Below are 14,136 nucleotides of genomic sequence, written 5' to 3' on the forward strand. Positions count from 1 at the left end.
TGACTGAACCAATTTAAATTCTTACCAGTAGTATGTTAGGGTCCTGGTGCTCCATATCTTAGTGAATACTGTGTATATTTTCTTTCTGTCCCCCCCTGCCATTTTAATATACATTTTCTTAAAGTTGAGCAGCTTTTTTATATGTGTACTGGTTATTTGGATTTTCAGGAATATTGAGAAGGTATAAAGTTCCTTCTGGACTCTGAAAATGTTGGGTTTGGAAGGAGGGGTGGGTTCCATTTAAAAAGATAGTAAGAGAAACAGTGTCCTTGAGGATAGTCAAGTTTTAATCAAGGCAAGGAAGTTGAAGTGCATACCATAAAGAAATTGAGAATGTAAAACTATTTGGTTTGTTATGAAAGAGTTCTAGAGTACTCAGAGAAACAGTTTAGTGGAGAGAGGAGTAGTGGCAGATTTTGTTAGACGAGGGGTGTTACATGTTTAACAGGTAACTCAAACTTTGTTTGGTGACTTATGATGATAAAGATGTTGAGATATGAAATTGGTTAACTTCAAATTTTAAACTGACATGTGGATTGAAATTGCTTCATCTATGTAGGTTAACAGATTTTTCAACCTGTGGGAACTTCATGACTCTTAGATGGGCTCATCAGAAAGTGCTAAGCATCAGAGGAGCAGAAGACTGCAGGATTGGTGGTAGAAATCTGTTGATATCAGTAGTCAGTAATCTAGTCTGACTTGTTTCTTTTTTTTTATTTGTTTTAATTAGTTACACAAATGATCTTGACATCATACATTTGAATCAGATGGGGTATAATTTCTCATTTTTCTGAGTGTGCAGGGTTGTAGAATCATTTTGGTCATACAGTCACACACCCCCATATATATATATATATATATATATATATATACATATATATATATATATATATATATATGTCTATATTTTATTCTGCTGTCCTTCACTCCCCCCTTCCCTGCCCCTCCCCTCCTATCACTTCTCTCTACCCAATCTAATGTGACACACTTCTTTTTTTTTTCCTCACATCATCATATGTGTATTCTGTATAACAAAGAGGGTCTCTTTCCATCTTCCATGAAATTCCCCTTCTCCCTCCCCTTCCCTCCCACCTCTCTTCCCTATTTAGTGGTAATCTTCTCATGCCCTTCCTCCCTATTCCATTTTGAGTAACCCCCTCTTATATCAGAGAAGACATTCGGCATTTGTTTTTTAGGGATTGGCTAACTTCACTTAGCATAATCTTCTCTAATGCCATCCATTTCCCTGCAAATGCTATGATCTTGTTATTTTTTAGTGCTGAGTAATATTCCATTGTGTATAAATGCCACATTTTTTTAATCCATTCATCCATTGAAGGGCATCTAAGTTGGTTCCACAGTCTAGCTATTGTGAATTGTGCTGCTATAAACATTGATGTGGCTGTGTCCCTATAGTATGCTGTTTTTAGGTCTTTTGGGTATAGTCTGAGAAGAGGAATAGCTGGGTCAAATGGTGGTTCCATTTCCAGCTTTTCAAGGAATCTCCATACTGCTTTCCAAATTGGCTGCACCAATTTGCAGTCCCACCAGCAATGTATGAGTGTACCTATTTCCCAGCATCCTCGCCAGTACTTGATGTTGTTTGACTTCTAATGGCTGCCATTCTCACTGGAGTGAGATGGTGTCTTAGAGTAGTTTTAATTTGTATTTCTCTGATTGCTAGAAATGGTGAGCATTTTTTCATGTATTTGTTGATTGATTGTATATCCTCTTCTGAGAAGTGTCTGTTCAGGTCTTTGGTCCATTTGTTGATTGGCTTATTTGTTTTATTGTTTAACTTTTTGAGTTCTTTGTATACCCTAGAGATTAGAGCTCTATCAGAAGTGTGAGGGGTAAAAATTTGTTCCCAGGATGTAGGCTCCCTATTCACCTCACCACACATTATTTCTTCTCTTGCTGAGAAAAAACTTTTTAGTTTGAATTTGTCCCATTTGTTGATCTTGATTTTAACTCTTGTGCTATAGGTGTCTTATTAAGGAATTTGGGGCCTGACCCCACGTGATGAAGATTAGGGCTTGTTTCTTTAGCAGATCAAGGCTGTTTTCTTTAATCAGTAACTACTAATTTATTAAGTACTTAAACCATAAGTTCAGGACATCAATTTTTTTTTAGAGAGAGGGAATTTTTAAATATTTATTTTTCTTTAGTTTTTTGCGGACACATCTTTATTTGTATGTGGTGCTGAGGATCGAACCCAGCACCGCGCGCACATGCCAGGCGAGTGCGCTACCGCTTGAGCCACATCCCCAGCCCAGTAAATCAATTTTTTAATATTGCCCAGTGAACATTATTTTGAAGATCTTAAAGATATATAGAAAAGTACATATGTATGTGTGTATAAATGCACAGATATATTTTTTTTTTCCTAAAACAAACTACATTTGTCAAGATGTGGTTTCCTTGGAAGCTGATTCTTAATACATCACTAACTATAGTTCTGAGGTCCTGTGAATTCCTTTATAAAGTCACAGAATCTTCGGTTATTATTTATGTATGTTAGCTAATTATTGGAATTTAACTTGAAATTAGGTTTAGTTACTTGTTCCAAGGAATATGTTTCATAAAACAAAGCCTATTTTTCCATTCATTACTAATATGTTTATCCCAGAAATTACATGCAGTATATGTTAAATTGCCAAGCTGGGTTGATGCTTCAGAAAAGGAAAGTAGAGGCTAATGAGTTTTCCTAGTGTGGCAGTGCATTTGTTAGAGAACAGTGTTTGAGGCAGATTACTGTTTTTAACAAAATTACAGGGTTTGTAGGGATTAGATTGAATGAGTGTGTCTCTTACCACCCTCATTCTATTGTAAGTGGCAAGTATTTTAGTTAACAAAGTGCTAGGCATGGTAATGCCTGGGGCAGAGTTAGAGACCTGGGAAGATTTACAACAATCAAACACAAACAGACAGAATAGCATGAAGAAATTTCAATCCTCCCAGCCTTGCTTACAAACTTAATTAGACTTATTGGGGCAGAAAATACCCCATCCCCCCATTTTTATCTGTTTCTCTTCCACTCCCATCTTCTATCCCAGATTCTTTTGAAGAGGTCATACTACCAACAAAAGGGGACTCCCCCCCCCCAATGCTAACATTTGGTTTATTTGGCTTTAGGGAAAGGAGCATTAATGATAACACATTTTTAAGATATTTGGGAGACTCCATTTTATGTACTCAGGAAGTTTCACATTTAAAAATCATACTATATTCAGAATGAAAATTGCTTTTGTAGCTCTATAATTAGATCTTCCGGAAGTATTTTTAATTGGGACTTGTTTGGCCTGCTCTCTTAAAAAACTGTCGGCTGAATTTTTGCTTTCTCTGTCATTTATGTGTGTTTTATGGTATAATCTAAGGAAATATATGTGGATGCTGTTCTCTGCCTTTCCATTAGCTGTGCTGTGTTGGGCTTCAGATGATGATGGTAGATGATTGGGGGTGGGAGAAGAGGTGGGGTTTCATCTTATCATCCCTCTGTGGTCAGTAAAATTATCCGACAAATGCCTTTCAAAGGATGTGGAATGTATGTATAAAGGAAAAGCCTAGGATTGCTAAGGGAGTGGTGTGTTTGGTGAGGATTTCATTCTCTACTCCATGGAAACAAGCCTTTTGAGCTTCTACTCGTCTGCTGATTTGTCTGGTGATCCAGGTAATCTATAGCAGTCTTTGTTTTCTTGGTCATATATGAAATGTGGCAAAATGGTAGAAAAATAGCTTCAGTGAAAGGGATGTAGCTATAACAGAAATGAAATTAAACAAGGAAAAGGATATTTTTACATAATTCATTATTATTTCTTACAATAGCTTTTTAAACACTCCCTTCCCCCTTATTTTAAAAAAGCCTATTTGACCTAAAGGAAGAAAATTCCTAGTTTTGAAAAACCATGCCTTAATTGCTTAGCCTGAGAACAAAGGTTTTAACATACAGCATTGCAGGAATATCTTTATTCAGAAGGATAGGAAGCAGCATCCTTCTATTAACCTTTTTAGAACTGAACTGGCATAATGGCTCTTGAGTCTTAGCTGAGGACTTTGACTTATTATTCTGTGAATTGTGATTTAATTATCTCAAGCTTCGGGATGATTGTTTCCCTTTGATGCCCAAGGGACCATGATTGGGACATGGGGGGCAGGGATTCATCTTTGAGTGGGAGAAGGGAGTGTTTTTACAGAGTAATCTTCCTGATTTTTTTTCCATTTGAAACTAAATTAAAATATATAATCATTTGGGAAAGGTTATATCCATAGCACCAAGTGTTCTTTTATTAATTTGAATTATTTTGTCCTTTATTCAGTTGGTGATATTTTTGCTCAACTAAAATGCTGATTGTAAATATGAAGAAGCTGCTGAAAAGCTCTGATGGCATCAGAATTGCATTCTACCCTTGCACTCCCTGTTATATCTGTAAATAGAGGAGCTGAGGCATGAATGTGAATAATAGAAGTGATACAAAATGCTTTTCTCCAAAGGTGGTTTTCATAGAGGAAGTGATTTTCTGGTGGACAGAAGGACAAGACTATAATTTATAAAATTAAAATGTTTAGTACTGCAGACTTTCCTGCAGACAGGTTGAAAACATTTGAATCATATTATAAAGCTTTATTAATTATCTCTATCACATTGATATGAATTATCATACTGTTTGTTGCATTTTTAAAACTGGATGACCTTAAGAAGTAAATTTACATGCTTATTGATATTGAGCATTTACATTATGCTAGGTACCTTAGATGTATACAAGGTTAGTAGAGGTATCAAGAAACTCATGCAGATGATATACCATTTTGGTGCTAAAGTATTGGTTATATGTTTATGTACTGAAATGTAGGTGTTTTATATAAGCTGCTATATTAATTCCTTATAACAACCAAGTAAAAAATTATCCTCATCTTCTTTAATAGATGAGAAAATTTAATTTTAAGAGGATAAAGTATTTTTATCATTAGTAACAAAGCGATGAAGTGGAATAGTCTAGGACAGTCAGACTCATTCCATTGTATATGTGCACAGATTAAAGCATTTTATCACCTTTATTTGACCTCACAGTAATGTCTGTGGAGTGACCAGAGGTAGGGATCTTAGTCTCTGCCAAAAACTGAGTGACTGAGTAAATTATTTAGAATTATCTATAAAGTGTGAGGGTTGAACAAGTTAATATAAAATTCAGTTATAATATTATATAATATGTGCCTATGGAAACAAGTATTGCTGCTTTAGAGTTCTTATTATAAATATATTTAGTTTCTATTACTGATCTTTTATAACTTGCTCTGATTTCTTTGGGTAGAGAGAGGAGATAACTGGGATGCAGTCATCTTCTAACATATTGCATACAATATATGTTTAATCATCAAGATCATTATTGTCTATGGTTTTCCTTCTTCCTTTTCCCAAATACATCACAAGGACCTAGAGTGGTACCTGACTACATAGTGTGCAGTTATAGATTGGTAGAATATATAAGTGACTCAATACTGTTTTAATAATAGAAGATTCTATTGGGCCTAAAATTATTCATCTTACTATTGCAATGATCCTTTATGGCATTAATGTGTATAGAAATCTTGAAAAGAAGAAAGCCTATAAAACAAGTTTAGTCAAGTAATCTTAAGTTTGCTATACAAAATTATTGCTGCTTTGTAACTTGATAACCATGTATTTATCTATTATTATGTTTAATGAATTACTAATACATTATTAGATGCTTTCATTATGCCAGGAAAAGCACAGTAACAAAGTTCTCTTTTGGCGAACTTACCTGTTGATTTATGTATACTCTCAAATCCTTTTAAATTTATGATGGGTTGAAAATATTTAGACCATAGAGTCTTTTACTCATAAGATGCTTCATGAAGAATAACATAAAGTTTCTCTAACTGTTGATGAACATTTGGATTGTTTCAAGTTTTATACTATTAGTATCAGTTACTATAGCTGGATGAGGTGGTGAACACCAGTAATCCCTGAGACTCAGGAGATTGAGGCAGGAGGATTGCAAATTTGAGGCCAGCCTCAGCAGTGTATTGAGGCCCAGCTGTAGTAAATCTTAAAATTAAGTAGTTTTAGTTATCCAACTTTGTTCTTATTTTTCAAGATTGTTGGTTCTCCCAAGATGTTTTCATTTCCATATGAACTTTGGAATCAGCTTGTCAATTTCTTTCAAGAAAGCCTTTTGGGATTTTGATTGGAAAGGTATTGAATCTGTTGATCAGTCTGGGGATAATGATATCTTACAGTAATGATTTTTCAATTTGCAAATATGGCACCTCTATTTAGGTCTTAATTTTTCTCAGCCATGTCTTTAAGTTTTCAGTATACAAGTCTTACACATATTTTGTTAAATTTCTCTGTAAATATTTAATATTTTTGCCATTATAAATGAATTTTTTTTGTTTATTGCTAGTATGGAAATAATAACTGATTTAAAAAAATTTTAGTTGTAGATGGACAGCATGCCTTTATTTGTTTAGTTTTTGATGTGGTGCTAAGGATTGAACTGCCTCACCCCCTACAACTGATTATTGATCTCATGTCTTGCAACCTTGCTAAATGCGTTAATCATAATTTTTTGTTTACATAAGGTTTTCTATAAAAACCATTATTTAGTCTGTGAATAGAGACAGTTTAATTTCTTCCTTTCCAATCTGTATACCTTTATTTTTATGGCTTTATTGCACTGGCTAGAATGGCACAGTATTGAGTAAAAGTGAAGAGACAACACTGTGCTATTCCTGATTATAGAGAAAAAGCAGTCAGTTTTTCACCATTAAGTGTGATATTAACTGTAGTTGTTTTTGTTGTTGATAGTTTTTTTTTCTTGTTGAGCTTCTTATGAATGTTTATTGGAAGGACTAGAAATATAGATTGTAATGAAGTAAAAATCTTATAAAAGAGAAGATTACATTTACATTTGTTTAAGAGAGACCTTCAGAGTAATTTACAATATAATACTCTTTTAAATGGGTAAATTCTCCCACTCCCAATTTTTTATATTGCCAAAGAAGTCATAACTAAACATTTTCAATATTTTTTTTTGTGCTATGTAACAGTTGTGACATAAATTTGAATTTAAAATACTTTATAAGAACACAGGGAAGTAGAAACTATAGGTATATGATAAGAACTTTTAAACTTGTTTTCTTAAGTTTATAAATTTTTATGATTCCATAAAAATATGAGTAAAGTCATATAACTTTAGAAGGATTTCAGATTTGGTCTACCCTTTATACTTTACAGATGATGTTAAGTATATTTTCTAGGGAAATCTTTTTTATTATTTGTCTTGACGCATTGATGTCATCCAAATCTGAATTTCCAGATCAGATCTCTCCCCTAAATTCAAGTCCTTAATAGATATCTCCATCAGTGTCCTACAGGGACCTTGACAGACAAAACTTTTCTCCCAATCCTGCTCTTGCATTTCTTTTCCTGCTGAGTAGCATAGTAAATTTATCATCTAACCCTGATCCTGGGAGTTCCTTTTTCTTCTTCATTTTTCTAAGTCTACTGGAGGTTCAGTGCTTATTTCCATAATATTCTTTATTATATTTATCCCTTTTTCTTGTTAACCCTGATTTTGCTCTCATTTCAAAAAAAAAAAAAACCTGTACTATTATAATTTTCTAATTGGTTTCCCTTCCACCATTTTCCTGTGTTACTCACCCATTCTCCATGCTGTTTGCTTGTGTAAAATCCAGATGGGATCATATTACTGCCTGGTTTAAAACCTGTCAGTATGCCTGTATTGTCTTTAGTAGTGATTATTTGGAGGAGGGATGTTATGGACCTATGTTGAGTCTCTCCAGAAACTCCTTAATCCCCAGCCCTAACCTCAAGGTTCAGGGGTTCTTTTTACATAACAAAATTTAAATTCTTTGTATGGTCTGTTGACCTGAATTGATTGTATTACTGCTTATTTCTCTCTACACATCGTTAGGCTCCAACTGCCCAATTCTGGTGCTGCAGTAATACTGAGCTACTTGCATTTTCTCCAAACACTTAGTCATGCAATTCTCCCTTTTTAGAATATTTGCTTGTCTTCTTCCTTGGTTGAATTATTAATTTTTATAGAGTTATTTTAAGAGCTGTGCCATGTGTGTGGTTTTTACTATGTGCTTATAGAACTGTCTGATGATACAGACTAACATGAAACACAAAATAAGTATAGGATGTGGTAAGTGGTATTAAAAAAGAGAATAGGATAATTATGGGAGATGATAACAGGAGGGCTCTAACTCAGATTGGGGAGCATAGAGAAAAGGTCTTTCTGAACTAGCAAGCTTTAAGGGCAGGGAAAGGGTCCTAGATAGACCAGCATGAGAGATCCTGTTGGGGGATGGAATGCATGTGAGGCAGTGAAGGAAGGCCACTATGGCTAAAGCATAGTGAGTGAACAGGAGAGTGATAGTTGGGGTTAGAAAGGTAATGAGAGCTATATTTGGCCCTTGTATGTCATATTTGTAAGTGCAGTAGAAAGCTGTTGAAGGAAATTTAAATAGGAGAGAGACACAAGGTTTGTGTTTTGAAATTGTATGATCACTAAATGGAAAAATGAATTGGAGGATGTGTGCAAGAATAGAAGGGGCAAGACCTGTAAACTATTGCAATAGGCTAAGCCTAACAAGGTGAAGAGTTCTAAGCTAGCAATGGAAACTGTCAGAAAAAGATACATTTGAGATATGTATTAAGGATAAAATAATTTCATTATGATGGCAAATCACCAGGAACATCAGATTTGTTTTATTTATTCTTGTGTCTTCAGACTTTAGAGAGTATCTGATATGGTGTTCTATAATTATTGTTGGATAGATGGAGAGAGGGTATTAGATATGGGTACTGAGGGAGAGAAAGATGTCAGTAATGATTTCTAGATTCTTATCTAGGTCAGCTGAGTGGATGGTGGTCTACTTATTGAGATAGAAAATCAGTTTTGGGGTACAAAGTAAGGATTTAGTTTTGAATCTATTGAATTTGAGATGCCATGCTGTATCTAAATGAATATACCCAGAAAGCTACTGGCTTGAGCCTAGAATGCTGCTGATATGAACTCAGAAAACGGAACAAGTCTAACTGCCCATATTCGTATCCAGTCTATCATTACACACTTATTTCTTAGTACCTAATCCTTAGCACCATCCTAGAATATAGTGGTGAGCCAGAGGACCCTGCTGTTATATTCCAGTGGGGTGGATGAGAGTAGAGGGAGATGCCAGACTCTCATTTTTTAAAAAACCCATTTGTCAAGTAACTACTTTGTACAGATGTACCAAACGGGGTATAGTGAGGATACAAAGTTAAGACTAGTTCTCTCTTGAAAAAGCACTAGTGTTTTGTTAGATGAGGTAGAGATAGCTTTTGTTAAAAGTATTTTGTTTATTAGTATCTGTATGTTACTCGATCCAGTGCTTACCCTCAATCCTTTTACCTTAACTTCTATATTCTTAAGTTATTTTGATTGAGTCTTATTGTATGGATTTTTATCTTCCAGTCCCCCCCCCCCCAATCTCTGAGAAGAGCTGTGGCTACTTCATTTCCTTCTCTGAGTATTTTTTATATTGCTGTTTCCAGTATGCAAAAAAAAAAAAAAAAAGTTGAGGGCGAAAGTAAAAAGAAGAAGAAAAAAAGGAAAGAAATTTTAGACATTGTTATCATCATTTTCTCATATTTGAGTCTTCTGGCATGTTAGTAAGTCTTTATGGAGAAATATTGAGACCAGCTTAATATTTCCCTCTTGCACATGACTCCTCCTCCTACTCCTCTCCCTTCTTGCTCCCCCCTCTTCTCCCCCCTCTTCTCCCCCCTTCCTCCTTCTTCATGCTCATATAGCTCTTTATTTTAAAATTTTAAGTTTTCATAACTTAAGCAGTGTATATGTTAGCATTGATTGTTTTGTATCTGTTTTTCTAGGACACAGTGTGCCCTTTCAGTCTTCAGAATCAAATCATTTTGTAGTTTTTGGATTTTTTTCTCTATTATTTTTGCAAATTTATTTTTATTTCCTATAAAACACAGTATTTAAGACTTTCGAGCTATAAGGTCTGGGTTTACATCTTACCGTTTCTGCTTATTCACGGACTTTGGACAATTTCCTTAATCTTTTTGTGTCTTAGTTTATTCAATTACAAGATAGGGATAATAATAGTACTTAACATTAAATGAGGTAATATATGTAATGCAGATATAATAGTAATATGTTAAGTGCTCACTGTTAGCTGTTATTACTATGTCATTTTTCTGTTGTTCTTTTTTGTCAATTTACAAATAGCAAAATGCTTGAGGACACATTGTTTTCTGTGTTATGAGTTGGTGACAGTTTCCTTTTCCACATCATATCTACTTTACCTCCAGAAGCATACTAAATCTTGAAGTGTGCCAGTTCTGGATCTTTACAATCTACACACCTCCATATGCCTTCTGAATCCAAGGATAGTTGGCATCTGCATTTAAGGTCTGTGATCCTTATGTTTAGGGAGTTGTGTTTCCTGTCAAAATCTACCAGGACTTCCTTGATCTTGATCCACAACTTAATAGATTTGGCAAGTATGTTTTATAGTTAGTGTTTTAAGATTTTAATAATGTTCTTCTTTCTTTGAAGATTAGTTTTTCCCCTTCTAATTTTGCTTTTAGACTTGATTAAAAGTAATTTAATCTGTATTTAGGAGCCAGTAGTTTTCTGTTCAGGTAGAAATATGTTTGTCTTTGGATATATAGCTGGCAAGTTGCCCATCTAGTAAATTAGATATTAACTGAATTCTCTACTGAGTTTTGGGATATGGAAATGCAGATTCTGTAGCACTGGGAGATGAAATGCCTTGTAATTATTACTAAATCTAATTTTATGACTTCTACTTATAAAAAACATTGGGTTGAGTATAAAAATTTACCCAAAGGGAAGTCAGTAATATCTGTTGTAAGGTGGTTGCCCAGATGTGAAGAGTAGGGGTTCTAGTTAAACAGTGAGGTTTTAAATCCAAGCTCCTTCATCTGCTAGTTAGTGAATTATAGTTACTTAATCTTTCTGAACTTCACATTTCTCTTCTATAAAAATCAGGCTAAAAATAACACCTATTTCACAACATTATTATTAGAGTTAAATGAACTAATACATAGAAAGTATTTAAAGTAGAGACCCTGAAGTACTCAAGTAAACTACTCAATTTTTAACTATTATTGTCATGGCTTTATTTTTTTATGCATTCTTATTATGGATACTGAATGGTATGTGTTTGGAGCAATCAGCCTTTCATAATTTTGGACTCAAAGGTAGCTTGAAGCTTTGGAGTGTTTTTCAACTAATCATTCTTAAACCATTGAGTATTTTTCAGAAACACGAAGCCCAGAAAAAAATGGCACAGCTTGTTGTATTTTTCTTTATCTCTATAATTTATGCTTATTATAGCCTGTTTTTCTCCTCTTCCTATGTAAGTTAAGCAGAATAAGAATTAAGAAACCTATGTTTTGATGATGAGCTCATTTTAATTAGGGTTTAAGCCCTGATAGAAAATAGAGTTCCCTTAATGGTGAATTTGGTCACTTCCCATCCTCCACCCTCCTAGGAAGACTTTTTTTCAGGAACTGAATAGCTCTATCTAGCAGGGTCTTCCTGCCTTTGGCAGTAGAACCATACAAAGGCCACATTGAGCATAGCTGCTGGGGAAACCCTTTTTCCTTTTCTGGCCTGTAAATGCTGTTCTGTTTCTGTGAAAAGCCCTGACATCAGCTCTTGGAAAAATCCAAATACTTGTGTTAGAACAGGGCGAATCACTTGCCTGGGCAGAGATTATAGCTGAACTATACTTCTAAGTTTATCAAATACCTCCCAGTTGTGTCACACTTTTAAAAAAATATTAAATCTGTGAGACATTATCTAGAGAAATTGATGTAGAAAGGACAACATAACAGCTACCCCTCATTCTTTGCTAATTTCTCTTTAATTTAGTCTTTTTTTCATGAATATGATCTACCTTGAAGATAATGTAGAATTCTTGCTTGAGAGATCAGAGAAGTGAAAGAATCTGTCAATATTGCACGCTTTATGCTGTGTTCTCTGTATATTAGGTACTTGGTAAGTATTTGATGACATTTGGGGTAAAATACGTTGTTACTGTAAACACAGACTGAACCTGACTTTCTTAGTGTTCAAAGCTGTGTGATATGAAGGTTTATCCATCCATTAGTGTTCCTTTAAGACAAAATGAGACCATAATTAAAATTCTCTAGTGGTTTTCTACTATGTTATGAATAAAATCTGAACTTGTTTTCATGATATACACATTCTTACATTTTTCTGGCCCCTCATTTGACTATTACTCTTTTTGATCATTCTCTCCACTAAAGCCACCTTGGACTTTGTATTTCTCAAATATTCTGCTGCTTATCGTTTGTAACCATGGGCAAGCTTTTTCCATTACCTATAACTCTCCCATCCCTGATCTTCTCAGGGTTTGGTCCTTCACCTCATTTGGGTTTCAGAGGTCTTCTTTGAATAAACTGAATTACCCCATATAGTCACAGTCACATCTTTTTAATTTTTCTCATATCACTTATCACTATTTGAAATTCTTTGATACAGTTGTTTACTTGCTTACAATCTGTCTTCTTCCTATAGACTATAAGTGTCTTGAGAGCAAGGGCCTTATCTCTGCACTGCTAAACAGCCTCCAGTGTCTAGAACAGTGCCTGGCACAGAGTGGCACAGAGTCACTTAGTATGCATTTAGCTGCCTGTAATAGGAAACCAAGTCAAACTGATTTAAGTATAACACATTTACTGGCTCACATAAAAAGGACGTCCAGAAGTAGGCTTCAGGAGTTTTTGATTTAGTGGTTTATCTATGTCAAGGGTCCAGTCATTTTCTATCTTTTTATCAGTATCAACTTTGTACTAAACTAGTCTTTAAGGATGAATATTAAGAATACAGAAGTTACTTTCATAGATGCTTCTAGTGAATATACTTTCTAATCTCAATGCTTCTTTCTGAACCAGTCACTTACTGAAGGATAGAATCACCATTAGAACAAAAAATTGTTGTTGCAAATGGGATCAGCTCCCCTTGAGTCATCTTGGCTTTGAGGGGAGTGGTAGATAATTAAAAAAAAAATTGGAGTTTGCTTAGGAAGGCTGTGGTTTCTAGATCAGAAATTATTTATATCCCATGTAATTCTTAATGAAAATTTCTTGAATAAATGAATTCGTATGATAAACGTATTGAATTAAGTATATTCTGAATATTGCACTATACTAGTTAATTAGAACACAAAATCAAATAGAACATGGTTCATTTCTTCAGATAATTTAGTAAGTCAGACTAATTAATAGAGTATTCAAATTGTTTTAAAAATCAATTAATTGATTTACATAATTTTGTAAAAAGGCAAAAAGAGAAAAGGGGAAACAAAGAACAGGTAAGACAAATAAAAAACTAATAGCAAGATTATAGACTTAAACTAGACATCAGTAATCTCATTTAAGGTGGTCTAAACATCCTAATTAAAAGGCAGAGAGTATAAGATTGAAGCAATTAAGCTTAACATACACTGCTCTCAAGAATCGTTACCTTAAAATAAAGACACACATGGTTTAAAAGTAAAATAGTGGAGAAAGATATGTCATATTGACATAAATCAAAGAAAAACTGGAGAACTAAAGTGACTATGTTAATATCAGATAAAGTAGCTTTAAGAGCATAGACTGTTACTTGGAATGAAAACATCATTCCATAATGATAAAAAGGATCAATTTAAAAAGAAAACATAATTACATTTCTAAACCTTTATATACCTTGTAACAGCTTCAAAACTAACAAAGGCAATTAGACAAATCTGCTATCATTGCCATATTGCCAGAGATTTCACTATCAATAATTGATAGAAATAACTAAATTCAGAAAGGACATAAAATAGTTAAACAATATTGTTGATCAGTTTGATCTAATTACATCGTTGGAACATTCCAGCCAACAACATAATACATTTTTTTCTTATTAAGAGGGTGTGTGGAATATTCGCTGAGATGGCATATTTGGGACTATAAATAAGTTTCAGTAAATTTAAAGAATTCAGGTCATACAAAATATGTTTTCTGATTTCTGTGGAATTAAATTAGAGATCAATAAA

General features: G+C 34.1%; 1 protein-coding gene across 9 annotated transcripts in view; it reads left to right on the forward strand.

Moving 5' to 3' along the window:
* Arhgef12 (Rho guanine nucleotide exchange factor 12) overlaps positions 1–14,136 on the forward strand; it is a 138,491-nt gene that overhangs the window by 36,927 nt on the left and 87,428 nt on the right. The window contains exon 1 of one of the 9 annotated variants that reach the window (XM_040285379.2): positions 3,506–3,670. The exons of the other annotated variants lie outside the window; for them this stretch is intronic. The gene's annotated coding sequence lies outside the window, so the exon portion shown is untranslated. Of the gene's footprint in view, positions 1–3,505; positions 3,671–14,136 lie in introns of those variants that run through there. 9 annotated transcript variants of the gene reach the window in all.

Source organism: Ictidomys tridecemlineatus, chromosome 4 (assembly GCF_052094955.1).
Source record: "Ictidomys tridecemlineatus isolate mIctTri1 chromosome 4, mIctTri1.hap1, whole genome shotgun sequence".
NCBI lineage: Eukaryota > Metazoa > Chordata > Mammalia > Rodentia > Sciuridae > Ictidomys > Ictidomys tridecemlineatus.